Consider the following 10,959-nt stretch of genomic DNA (forward strand, 5'->3'; position numbering starts at 1 on the left):
TCTTACAGAAATGCCTTACAGTATCTTTTGAGTGCTCATGCACCAGTATACTCTGAACAATTTCTTGGAGAGGAGGAAGTGACAGATTCATATTTGCTTCTTGGAAAAGTCATAATGTGCACACTCTACTTTCAAGTTCATTTCCATTTGCTCAATCAGTGATTCTGCTTCGTTCATAAGAATCTGCGAGTCAGGAAATCAGAAAAGATGAATCTATAAGCTGTTTGCTGCCACTTACTGGATAACCAACCCTCTTGCCCAAAACAAATACAGAAGAATTTTTAACGACTTCCTGGCAGTCATATATATGAACCTTCCAATTTCTATAAAGGTCAGAAAAACGTGAGAGACAAAATTGATAAGAATATTACTTCCCAAATCCATTACATGTCTTTTAAATAAAACATACATTCCTTCCTGCTGTTTACTTTATTTCATTTTTATTTTCTGCCCGGGAGAAGGAAAGTATGTTTTATGTCTAATCAGAATTTCTGGGGAAAAAAGAGAGGAAGGGTAGACTGTCACATGGAGTGAGTAGGGAAGGAGAAGAACATTAGTAGTTAATTATAATTCAGACTGTTCCAATAGCATAAAGCTACAAAATGGGACACTTTTCTCAGAATGGGTGGCATCTGTTGCCTCCACAAATGTTTGTACAGTTTATTTGCTTTGTGTAAAATATTCCAATTGGGTAAGCTAAAGGAACGGCTACTGCATGTCAATGCCCCCATTCGTGCAGCACCACATATCCATTAGAAAGAAGCCTTTGAACAGTCAACAGGTGTCTAATCTTTCTAATAGTACATTTTTTGCCCTTGATGGTGCCTCAGCTGTTACTGAAGTTTGCATACTTAAAGCTCAGGACATCAGCTCATCCAAAGTTACACCCCTTTACTTGTGGGGCTGCGGGGGTTGGGGGTGGGTTGTTACTTTGGCTTGTGAAATTATTTTTGTGGGTTTGGCTTGTCAGTTAGCCTATTTTGGACATCTGTGTAAATACAGTCAGTAAGCCTATAGTTCAAGTCCCAAAGAAAGTTTTATCAAAAAATATTATCATAAAAATATAATAGAATTACATTTAGCCCTAGCCAACACAATATTCTATATCTGAGTTGGAAGTGGCTTTAAACGTAATGAATAATCCTCAAATAATGGGTTGGGCTGGCAGTTTCCTTCTCCCATATAAAGTACAGGAAGATGTTTTTGAAGGGGAAGGGCGGTGGTTGCTGTGATGACAATTATTACGGAGCACTTTGCATGTGCTGTCATCTTGCTAACTCTACACACCACCACAAGTGGGTAAAAGTGTCTCATTTTACAGATAAGGAAACTGATACTCCCAAAGGCAGACCAGTTTGCCACAAGGTATGCAGTTAAGTAGTGCAGAGCTGAGATTCTCAGTGACTGACAATAGAGCACATCTCTTAACCACTGTCCCCTCCTGCATCTCTAATTAACCTAGATAAATGAAGTATTAATATCCTTTTAAAAAATAGTTTATTTATTTATTATTTATTATTTAATTATTTTATTTTGGCAGGGGATAGATAATTAGGTTTATTTACTTTTAGAGGAGGTACTGGGGATTGAACCCAGAACTTCGTACATGCTAAGTATGCGCTCTGCCACTTGAGCTATGCCCTCCCCCAGTATTAATATCCTTAATGCCACTTTTGGCTATCACTTGCTGATACTATAGTTAATAAAAAATACTATTTGTTTATACTCTTTTAGAAGTAGGTATGGGGGGGAGTGGATAGCTCAGTGATGGAGTGCATATTTAGCATGCACAAGGTCCTGGGTTCAATCCCCAGTCCTGCCATTAAAAATGAACAAATAACCAAATTACCTCCCCACCTCCCCACCTCCCTACCCTCCAAAAAACTGCACATACACATACACAAAAGAAACCAAAGTGGGGGGGGGGGGCTATGTGTAGGGTAAGCATCGACATCTCTAAGCCGGATCTACCTGGGGGGACTCTGACTCTCAGTAGGTCATCTCCATTCTCATGATCCTCAAACTCAATGTGTCCCAAGCAGCACACTTCGCACTGACCCTCAAGGTTTTTCACTCTTCAGATTGTTCTGCCACAGAGCTAGTGCACATAGAATTCCATTCCTCTCTCCGCCTTCCTTAAAACTTTTAACCAGCTCTGCATTTCTCTTGGGAATCAAGTCCCTTCTCAACATGACCTTCCTGCATCCAGGTCCTGCTTACCTCTCTAGTAGGAGAGACAGATGAAAATGAACAGCAGGTCAAGAAACAAATACAGGCATTGACAAGTTGCCCTAAATGATGTGAAAGAAATAAACAAGGGGCTGAGATGGAGAGAAGCAGTGGATGGGGGCTAGGGCCTGGCCCCTTTAAGTAAACTGAGTAAAGAACAATTTAAAGGCCCTCAAGGGAGAGAAAGGTATGACCAAGGACCTGAAAAAGGCCTGGATGGCTGGGACAAGAAGTACAGAGGAAAAGTGGCATGAAATGAGGTTCACAGCCCTGCCCTCTGGGGTGGAGTTTGGAATTTATCCTAAGAGAAATGAAAACCCTTTGTCATTTAAACAAATATCTCTGGCTGCTTTCACGAAGGCATTGCTTCACAGAGAATGAGGCATGGAGGACAGAAGCAGACCTTAAAGATGGGAATGCAGAGGTCTAACATGGAGAGAGGACCCAAGCTAGAGTGGTGGCAGAGGAGACCGCTGACTAGATCTGGGGTGAGCTGATTTGGATGTGGATGTTCTGGAAATGGAGAAATGGCTCTGGGCTCCTGGCCAAAAGTGAACCATTTTCTGAGATGGGAAACCTGGGAGAAGAGCAGGGTTAAATCAAAAGGCTCTTCTCAGATATTTTAGATGCTCATGAAATATCTGAGTGGAACTGTCAAGGAGGCAATTGCTTTGGGATTTGGAACTGGAGGACAGATCTGGGTCATAAATTAACAGTGGGAATGTGTGCACACATGGCTAGCACATGTAAACATCTCCAGGAAGCTTCTCCTGACTTCCAGTCTGGTTTCAGGCTCTTTTGTGTCTAGCATTGTACCCTGGACTGCCTCCTTCACTGGAAGGATGATTCCTCCTCCACTGTGCTGAGACCCTCCCGCAACTAACATGCGTCCTCCCCCTGTGAGCTGGAAGCCAGTGACCAGTGTCTATGCACTACTGTTTCCCCAATTCATTCTGATGAATGTTATCCACCCAAAAAGAGAGAAAGTGGACCCCCAATGGCAGCTGTCACCAGCTTCACAGTTGTGGTCAGTGTACTTGTACTGGGGCACACAAGCCCAGGAAGCACATTGATTTGGTCCTCTCCAGTGTGTGCCCAGAGTAGGTCCTTCATCTGCTGCCCTTGTGTAGTCGAGTCTACATGCCACCTTCCTCCCCTCGTTCTGGCTGAGCTGTGTGTGAGCAAACGGTGGTGAGGGACTTGAGTTGACACACCCAAAAGGAAGGGCTGGCAGGAGTCCTGACTTCTAGGTGCCATATGGCAAGCACATATTTTATTGAAGAAAACTAAACTTTATTCTACTTTATAAAATGAGAAGCTTGGAGCAATTTTTTGAAACTCTTGGGTCTCTCAAAACTTTCCTGATGTCCCCTATCCATGGAGAAGAGAGATGACTTCTCCTTAACATTTCCTGGCTGTCAGTTTTTCCCACCTGTCATTCTCATGCAATTTAGCTTGCATGATGGTTTTCTATGATATTTTTATTAAAAAGTTAATGGCAACAACATCAGCTTGAAAATCCAAAGGCTTAAGTTCCAGTGCTGGCTCTGTCAGCGACAAGCAGTGTGGTCTTAGGTAAATCAAATAAGCTCTGGGCTTCCCACTTTGGAAAGTGAAACTCAAGTTCCTTCCAGTTCTCAAATCCTATCATTCTAGAAATTGATTCATTACAAAGATTTCCGCTTATTACTGCAACAGTATGGAGTAGTCAATATCGGCAAGATTTTTTTTAAATTTCTTTTTGGCACTCTCCCCATCCCTTGCTCTGGTCACATAGGATTTTTTTCTTTTTAGTTCAGAAGAAACTTTCTTCTTTACTTGATGTGTTGGTTGTCTATTGCTGTGTAAATTGCCTTAAAACTTAAGAGTTCAAAACAACAAGTGTGAATGACTTCCCAGAGAGTCGGGAATCCTGGAAGAGCTTAACTAAGTGTCTGTGGCCCAGAGCATCTTAAACTATCATGCAGCTGTTAGCAGGAAGCTTTAGTTCCTAGTCATGTGGGCCTCTCAATAGGGCTGCTTGAGACATGGTTTCCCCCAAAGTGAATGATCTAAGAGGGAGAGGGACAGACAGACAGAGAGTCAGAAAGAGAGTACACACAGGCATGTCACAGTCTTTTTATAACCTAATCACAGAAGTGATGGCCCAACACTTCTGCCAAATTCCATCCTCTACAAGCAGTTCCTCGAATCCAGCCCGCACTCAAGGGGAGAGGAATGAGAACCGTCTCTAGAGGAGAGGAGTTTCAGAGAACGTGGACATGTCTTTAAAACCACTAGACTTGTCTACATATTCTTAGCTTCCTGTTTATTTGTTTTGAGTTTATAAAAGTAATCTGCATGAGTTGAAATATGAAGTTTCATTTTTATTAGAAAATTTTTGAGATTGTGAACCAAATTTTGGTTAACCAAATTCTCACTTGTCTCAAACTTGACTACTTGGAATTACCAAAAACTTTGTGACTAAGAGAGTTATGCTTACTTCTAAATGAACATACATGGAAGAGCACTGAAGATTAATTAATTTCATTATTACTTTACACTGATAGAATATACCAGAATCCTAGGACAAGGAAAAAAAAAAAAAAAAAAAACACTACCGAAAAGAGAGTGCTTGTCAACCTAACAATGAATAATTCTGGGTTTTAATTGCTAATTTACTTTTGTTAATTTACAATGGGTAGTAAAATGGTTAATTGCCACTCTTATCAATATCTGTTCTTTCAAGAAAGTTTACTGAGAGGTAGAAATATTACTGCTAGTCATGAGGTTTTTGTTTGCTCTGGGATTAGTGAAGTAAAGAGAACCAAAGGCCAGTTGTAGAATCTGTCTGATATTATATGTTATCCTAACATGCTATTAGATGAAGGTTTTGCTGAATCTTTTTAAAAGAAGCTGGTATATGTCCCTTGTTTAACTTTCCTTTTAAGAAACTTTTTTCCAATGTCATAAAATAAATCTGTTATGTTTTTTATAAAGGAAGGCAACAATGGAGATCTTTATTTTGATGTTATAAATATAAGAAGTTGTTAACTTCTTGATTTCTTCTAAAATTATGACGATTTTTTCTCTACATTTCTCTGCCATCACTGTATTTTCTTATACGCAACTGCTTTAGTACTTCCTACTAATTAAGATCTGATCTGAGCTTTTCTCTTCAATGAAGTGCCAGATTACAGGATATTTTCATGTAGATATTTTCTTTTTTTAATTGTATATTTTTTTATTGAAGTATAGTCAGTTTACAATGTTATGTCAATTTCTGGTGTATAACATTCTATTTCTATCATACATGTACATACATATATTCATATTCATATTCTTTTTCATTAAAGGTTACTACAAGATATTGAAATTTCCTGTGTAGGTATATTTCCACTGTTTGAACAATGATGCTCTGCACAGACATAGAAAACAAACTTATGGTTACCAAAGGGGAAAGGGATGGGGGAGGGATAAATTAGGAGTTTGGGATTAACAAATACACATCACTATATATTAAATAGATCAATAACAAGGACCTACTGTATAGCACAGGGAACTATATTCGATATCTTCTAATAACTTATAATGGGAAAGAATCTGAAAAAGAATACATATGTGTGTGTGTGTGTGTGTGTATATATACATATATATATATATATAAAACTGAGTTGCTTTGCTGTACACCTGAAACTAACACAACACTGTTAATCAACTATGCTTCTATTAAAAAAAAATCAGAAAAAAAAAAAAAAAAAGAAAATGATTCGCTGTCAGGGCAGCAAAAAAGAGTAATTCCAGACACTCATCTGCTTTTGCCTTGAGGGTCCATGGTCCTGTTTCCATTTAGGTGATCACTTACTTCCTGCAAAGATGGGCATTCAGTACCTTGGAAGCCGGTCAGCTCCATTTCTGGACACCTATCATGGTTTTACATAGAAGATTCATCTTTAAATGGACTCCTGTCTACCTCCCTGCTCTTTTAGCTGGCTGGTTCTACTCTGCCCTCTGGAGCTGCACGGCATGGTCTCATTCCTCTTTTCTGTGGCTTCAAGGGCTTCAAATATTCTTCTCCTGGCCTTGTGCTTCTTCTTCTTCTTCTTCTTGTTTTTGTTCTTCCAGTGGTTCCTCATATGTTAAGATTCCTAGATCCTCCCAACCCAGCTCCTCGTACTCCTCAGGCTCCCCATTTTTCAATAGTGAACTTTCAGGAATCCCATTCCCAGCTAAGAGTTTGGTCAGACAGACCCGGGGCGGCCTCTCGCCTAACCACCCACTGATCCAACCTCATGGGAGGATTGTGTCCCTATCGACAAATGGGAGGCACTAATGGGACACAACCCAAGGCTTGTTGCGTGGAAAAAGTGGGATCACGTGGGGCAAGTAGCCCATCACCTGGTATACATTAAGCACATGATACATGTTAGCCACATGTGTAATTTAAACACAGAATCCTACACTTATTAACATAGGATGGGGAAAAAATTGTCACCTCGCTAAGCCTGAATGCCAGAATAATATAAATATAGTTTAAATTCATATTAACTTTCTCAGCATCCTTATCATACACGGCTGACTCACACTGAGATCATCAGAACGCCTACATCTTTTTACATATGCTTCAAGTGGACCACATCTTTCTCATCTGTACTTGAACAGTTTCTTGTTTGTTTTACTATTATTCTTCTTAATGTGGCTTTTCTTATTTACCCTCTTTCAATTCTAACATTTTAAGCACTGCTGATCATCCCAGCCTCCAGAGATCATTTTGGATTCTGTGTTCCTTCTTCCCAGCTGCACAGAACTATTGGAAAGTCCAGTTGCTGTTTGCATCCCCGCCTCTAAGACTCTGTAAGATACAGTATACTCTTTGCCAGAAAGAACAGCTTCATTCCTCACACCTCTTTTCCCCGGGAGCAGCTGTGAGTTCCTAGTGAGCTGCAGGCTTGCCATGGTGTTCAAGGCTTCCGCGAATCCTCGGGTCGGTCCACTTTCTTGTGAGTGCCAAAGGCAGCTGACATGTGTTCTGCAGTGGGCCACTTCTCATACAGAGCTTGTCCAGTAAAACTGTGGCTAATGTCTCTTACTCCAGGCTGACAGTCATGTTATCCGTCCTCCACAATGCTGCCAAAGTGATCTATCAAAAATATAAATCTGTATCTTGTAATAACCTATCATGAAAAAGAATATGAAAAGGAATATATATATATATATATATATATATATATATATATATATATACACACACACACACATCTGAAACACTATGCTGTTTACCAGAAATTAACATAACATTTCATTGACTATACTTCAATGAAAGAAAAAAATTTTGAAATATATAAGCGGGAAGGTATAGCTCAGTGGTAGAGCACGTGCTTTGCATGCAGCAAGGTCCTGGGTTCAATCCCTAGTACCTCCATTACAAAATAAATAAATAAATAAACCTAATTACCTCCCCACTTTTCACTCCCCCCCCAAAAAAAACACACACAAAAAAGCATAAATCTGGTCATGAAGTTCTCTGACCCTTCAAAGATCCTCCGAGGCTTGACACACCAGGACCACATAGTCCAGAGCCTGAGAACCTACCGCCTCTTGTCCTACTGTTCTGCTAACTGCCCTTTCCCTCTTTCCTTCATGTCTCCTCCTGGTTAACTTCACTGTATCTTTCAAGACCCAAGTGTTGCCTCATTTGAAGAATCTTCTGCAGGATCCCATCCCCTCCCTCCCATCCTCACTCTGGGTGAGGTGTTCCTAGAGCATCTTGGGTCCTTATCACAAAGTTTTACGATTGTGCATTAGTCGTGTTTCCACACACATCCACCATCACTGGGCTGGAATGTTCTCAAGGGCAGGAATGATACCTTTGATGCCAGTGCAGTAGTAATTCTTGTGAGCAAGATACAGAAACTCAATTTTGCTGCCTAGATTTTTTTTTTCTATAGCAAAATTTTATTGAAATCTCCTTTCCTCTTTAAATTCTTCAGACAGAATATAAAAACCAAAGATAGTCTGGACAGTAAGAGTTCATCTGAAATCAATTCTGCCCAAAGTAGTTATAATCCCAAGTAAAACTTTAATCTTCTTGAAATTCCTCAGAAAATATGGTACACTGAGGGAAGGTTTTCTTAAAATACCCTCATCAATTAGTTTCCTTAGTAAATATTTACTGAGAGCATACTGTTTGCTGAGCCCTGAAATAAGCACTGAGTGCCAGGGTAAGGGGTGAAACCAAATCTTTGTCCTCGTGGGATTCAGAGTCTGCTGAGAGACCGGACGCTAAACAAGCAAAAACAATGACAAAATGCTAAAATATGAAGTGCCAGTTAATTGGTAAAGGCTGGGTGTTGCTATAGAAACTACCAGAGGAACCTGCAAAGATAATGTGGTCTGAGTTGGCCTCACAGACATAGTGACATATAAGCTGAGTCCTAAGGTATGAAAAGAAACCAGCCACACAAAGAGTATTCCTGGTAGAGCAAAGTGCATCATGCGGTTCCAAGGTGGAAGAAACCTAGAGAAATATAAAGAAAGCCCTAGTGGTTTCTAGAATCTGTGGGAGGGGAGGGTGGAGCAGTGCACAGAGGCTGACCACCTTGTATATGAAGTTAGGATTCAATACAAAACAAAATGAGAAGCCAACTAAAAGCTTTCTTCAGGGACCAACATGATCCAATTTATATATTTTAAAAGGAAAAATTGGTAAATTGGACTTCTTGCGCAGAAGATGAAAAGACAAGCTACAGACAGGGAGAAAATATTTGCAGATCAGATGGAGGGTTGGTACTGAGAATACATAAAGAACTCTCAAAACTCAAAAGTGAAAAACCCAAACAGTCCAATAAGAAAATGAGCAAAAGACATGAACAGACATTTTGCTGAAGAGGATATACAGATGGCAGATAAGCACATACTGAAAAGAAGTTCAAAATCATTACTCATCAGGGAAATGCAAATTAAAACCACAGTGAAGTATCATTACACATCTATCAGAATGGCTAAAATAAAAAATAGTGACAGTACCAAATGCTGGCAAGAATGTGGAGAAACTGATCACTCATGCATTGCTGATGGGTATATAAAGCAGTACAGCCACTCTGGAAAACAGTTTGGCAGTTTCTTGAAAAAGCTAAACCTGCAACCATCATATGAGTCAGCTATTTTACTCTTGGTCATTTATCCCTGAAAAATGAACATTTACACACACATAACAATCTGTATGCAAATGTTCATAGCAGCTTTATCTACTGTAGCCTCAAACTGGAAACAGCTCAGATGTCTTTCAATGGGTGAATGGTTAAATAAACCAGGGTACAGACATACCATGAATACTGCTTAATGGTGAAGAGGGAAAAACTCTTGCTACACACAAAAACTTGAGCGAATCTCCAGGGAATTATGCTGAGCAAAAAAAAGCCAAGAGTTTACATACTATATATTCCATTTATGTAATATTCTTGAAATGAAAAAAAAAATTAGGAATAAAGAGCAGATTAGCGGTTGCCCAGAGTTAAGGAAGTAGAATAGAAGGAGGGAGGGAGGGTAGGTGTGGTTATAAAAGGGCAACCAGAGGAACCCTGGTGATGGAACTCTGGTATGTTGACTGTGGTGGCGGATACAAGATAAAATTGTGTAGAATGAAGTACACACACACACACACACATGAGTACAGGTAAAACTGGGGAATTCTAAATAAATCTCGTGGATCACATCAATGTCAATATGTTGGTTGTGATGTTGCACTATAATTTTGTAAGATGTCACCATTGGGTGAATTTGGATAAAGGGTACACAGAATCTCTCTGTACTATTTCCTACAAACTGCATGCCACTCCACAATTATCTTAATAAAGATCTCAATTAAAAAAAAACTCTGAAGAGAGTGGATTAGAATTGGAATTGAGGGCAGGGACAGTTAGAGTGGAAGCAGGGTGATGGATTAAGAGATGACTTCAGAGGTGAGGGTATAGCTCAGTGGGTAGAGTGCATGCTTAGCATGCATGAGGTCCTGGGTTCAATCCTCAGTATCTCTGTTAAATAAAATCTCTAAACAAACAAACAAACAAATCTAATCCCTGCCCTGCAAAAAAAACTCTTTTCAGAAGTAACTAATCTCTGCAGAAGATGAAACATTGTTATGCTAAGCGATAACCTAAGATTATTTAAATAAAAATCCAAGATAACAGAAATGATGTGCAGCCCAATGCATAATCAATTGACAAGTGAGAAATACAGCCAGCAAGTCCTATATGTTCCACAAAAACAAAAGAGAAAATATTAAGGGGAGAGGATATAGCTCAGTGGTAGAGTGTGTGTTTTGCATGCACATGGCCCTGGTTTCAATCCCCAGTACTTTCATTTAAAAATAAATAAACAAACAAGCAAACAAACAAACCTAATAATCTGCTCCCTCCCCCTAAAAAAGAAAAAAATTTTAAAAAATAATAAAAGAGGTGAAAATGCAGTGGAAATGACAACCTAGAGCATGTGGGTGGGGTGGGGGGAGAGGCAGTGGACAGAAGAGAACTGGGTTTGACGTGGACTCTAGAGTCCAGTCCTCTGACATTTGAGTGGAATACCCCAATTTGCAAGAACAATAACATAGTAATGATGTCAATATCAATAATGTACACTTAAACATCCATGGATATCCCTTACTCCCTTTGGCCAAAATGAAAAACAAGAACAAAGCTGAATTATGAGCGGAGACTGGGTTCTGGAGATGCCTGTGGGGTCTCACCTTCCTAC

The 10,959-nt window shown here is 39.7% G+C and overlaps 1 non-coding gene across 1 annotated transcript; it reads left to right on the forward strand.

Moving 5' to 3' along the window:
* Positions 1 to 10,497: 10,497 nt before the first annotated feature.
* TRNAA-UGC (transfer RNA alanine (anticodon UGC)) lies at positions 10,498 to 10,569 on the forward strand. The gene has a single exon. It is a non-coding gene; the product is annotated as a tRNA-Ala (tRNA).
* Positions 10,570 to 10,959: the final 390 nt, after the last annotated feature.

The sequence above is a fragment of the Camelus dromedarius genome, chromosome 30 (genome assembly GCF_036321535.1).
Source record: "Camelus dromedarius isolate mCamDro1 chromosome 30, mCamDro1.pat, whole genome shotgun sequence".
NCBI lineage: Eukaryota > Metazoa > Chordata > Mammalia > Artiodactyla > Camelidae > Camelus > Camelus dromedarius.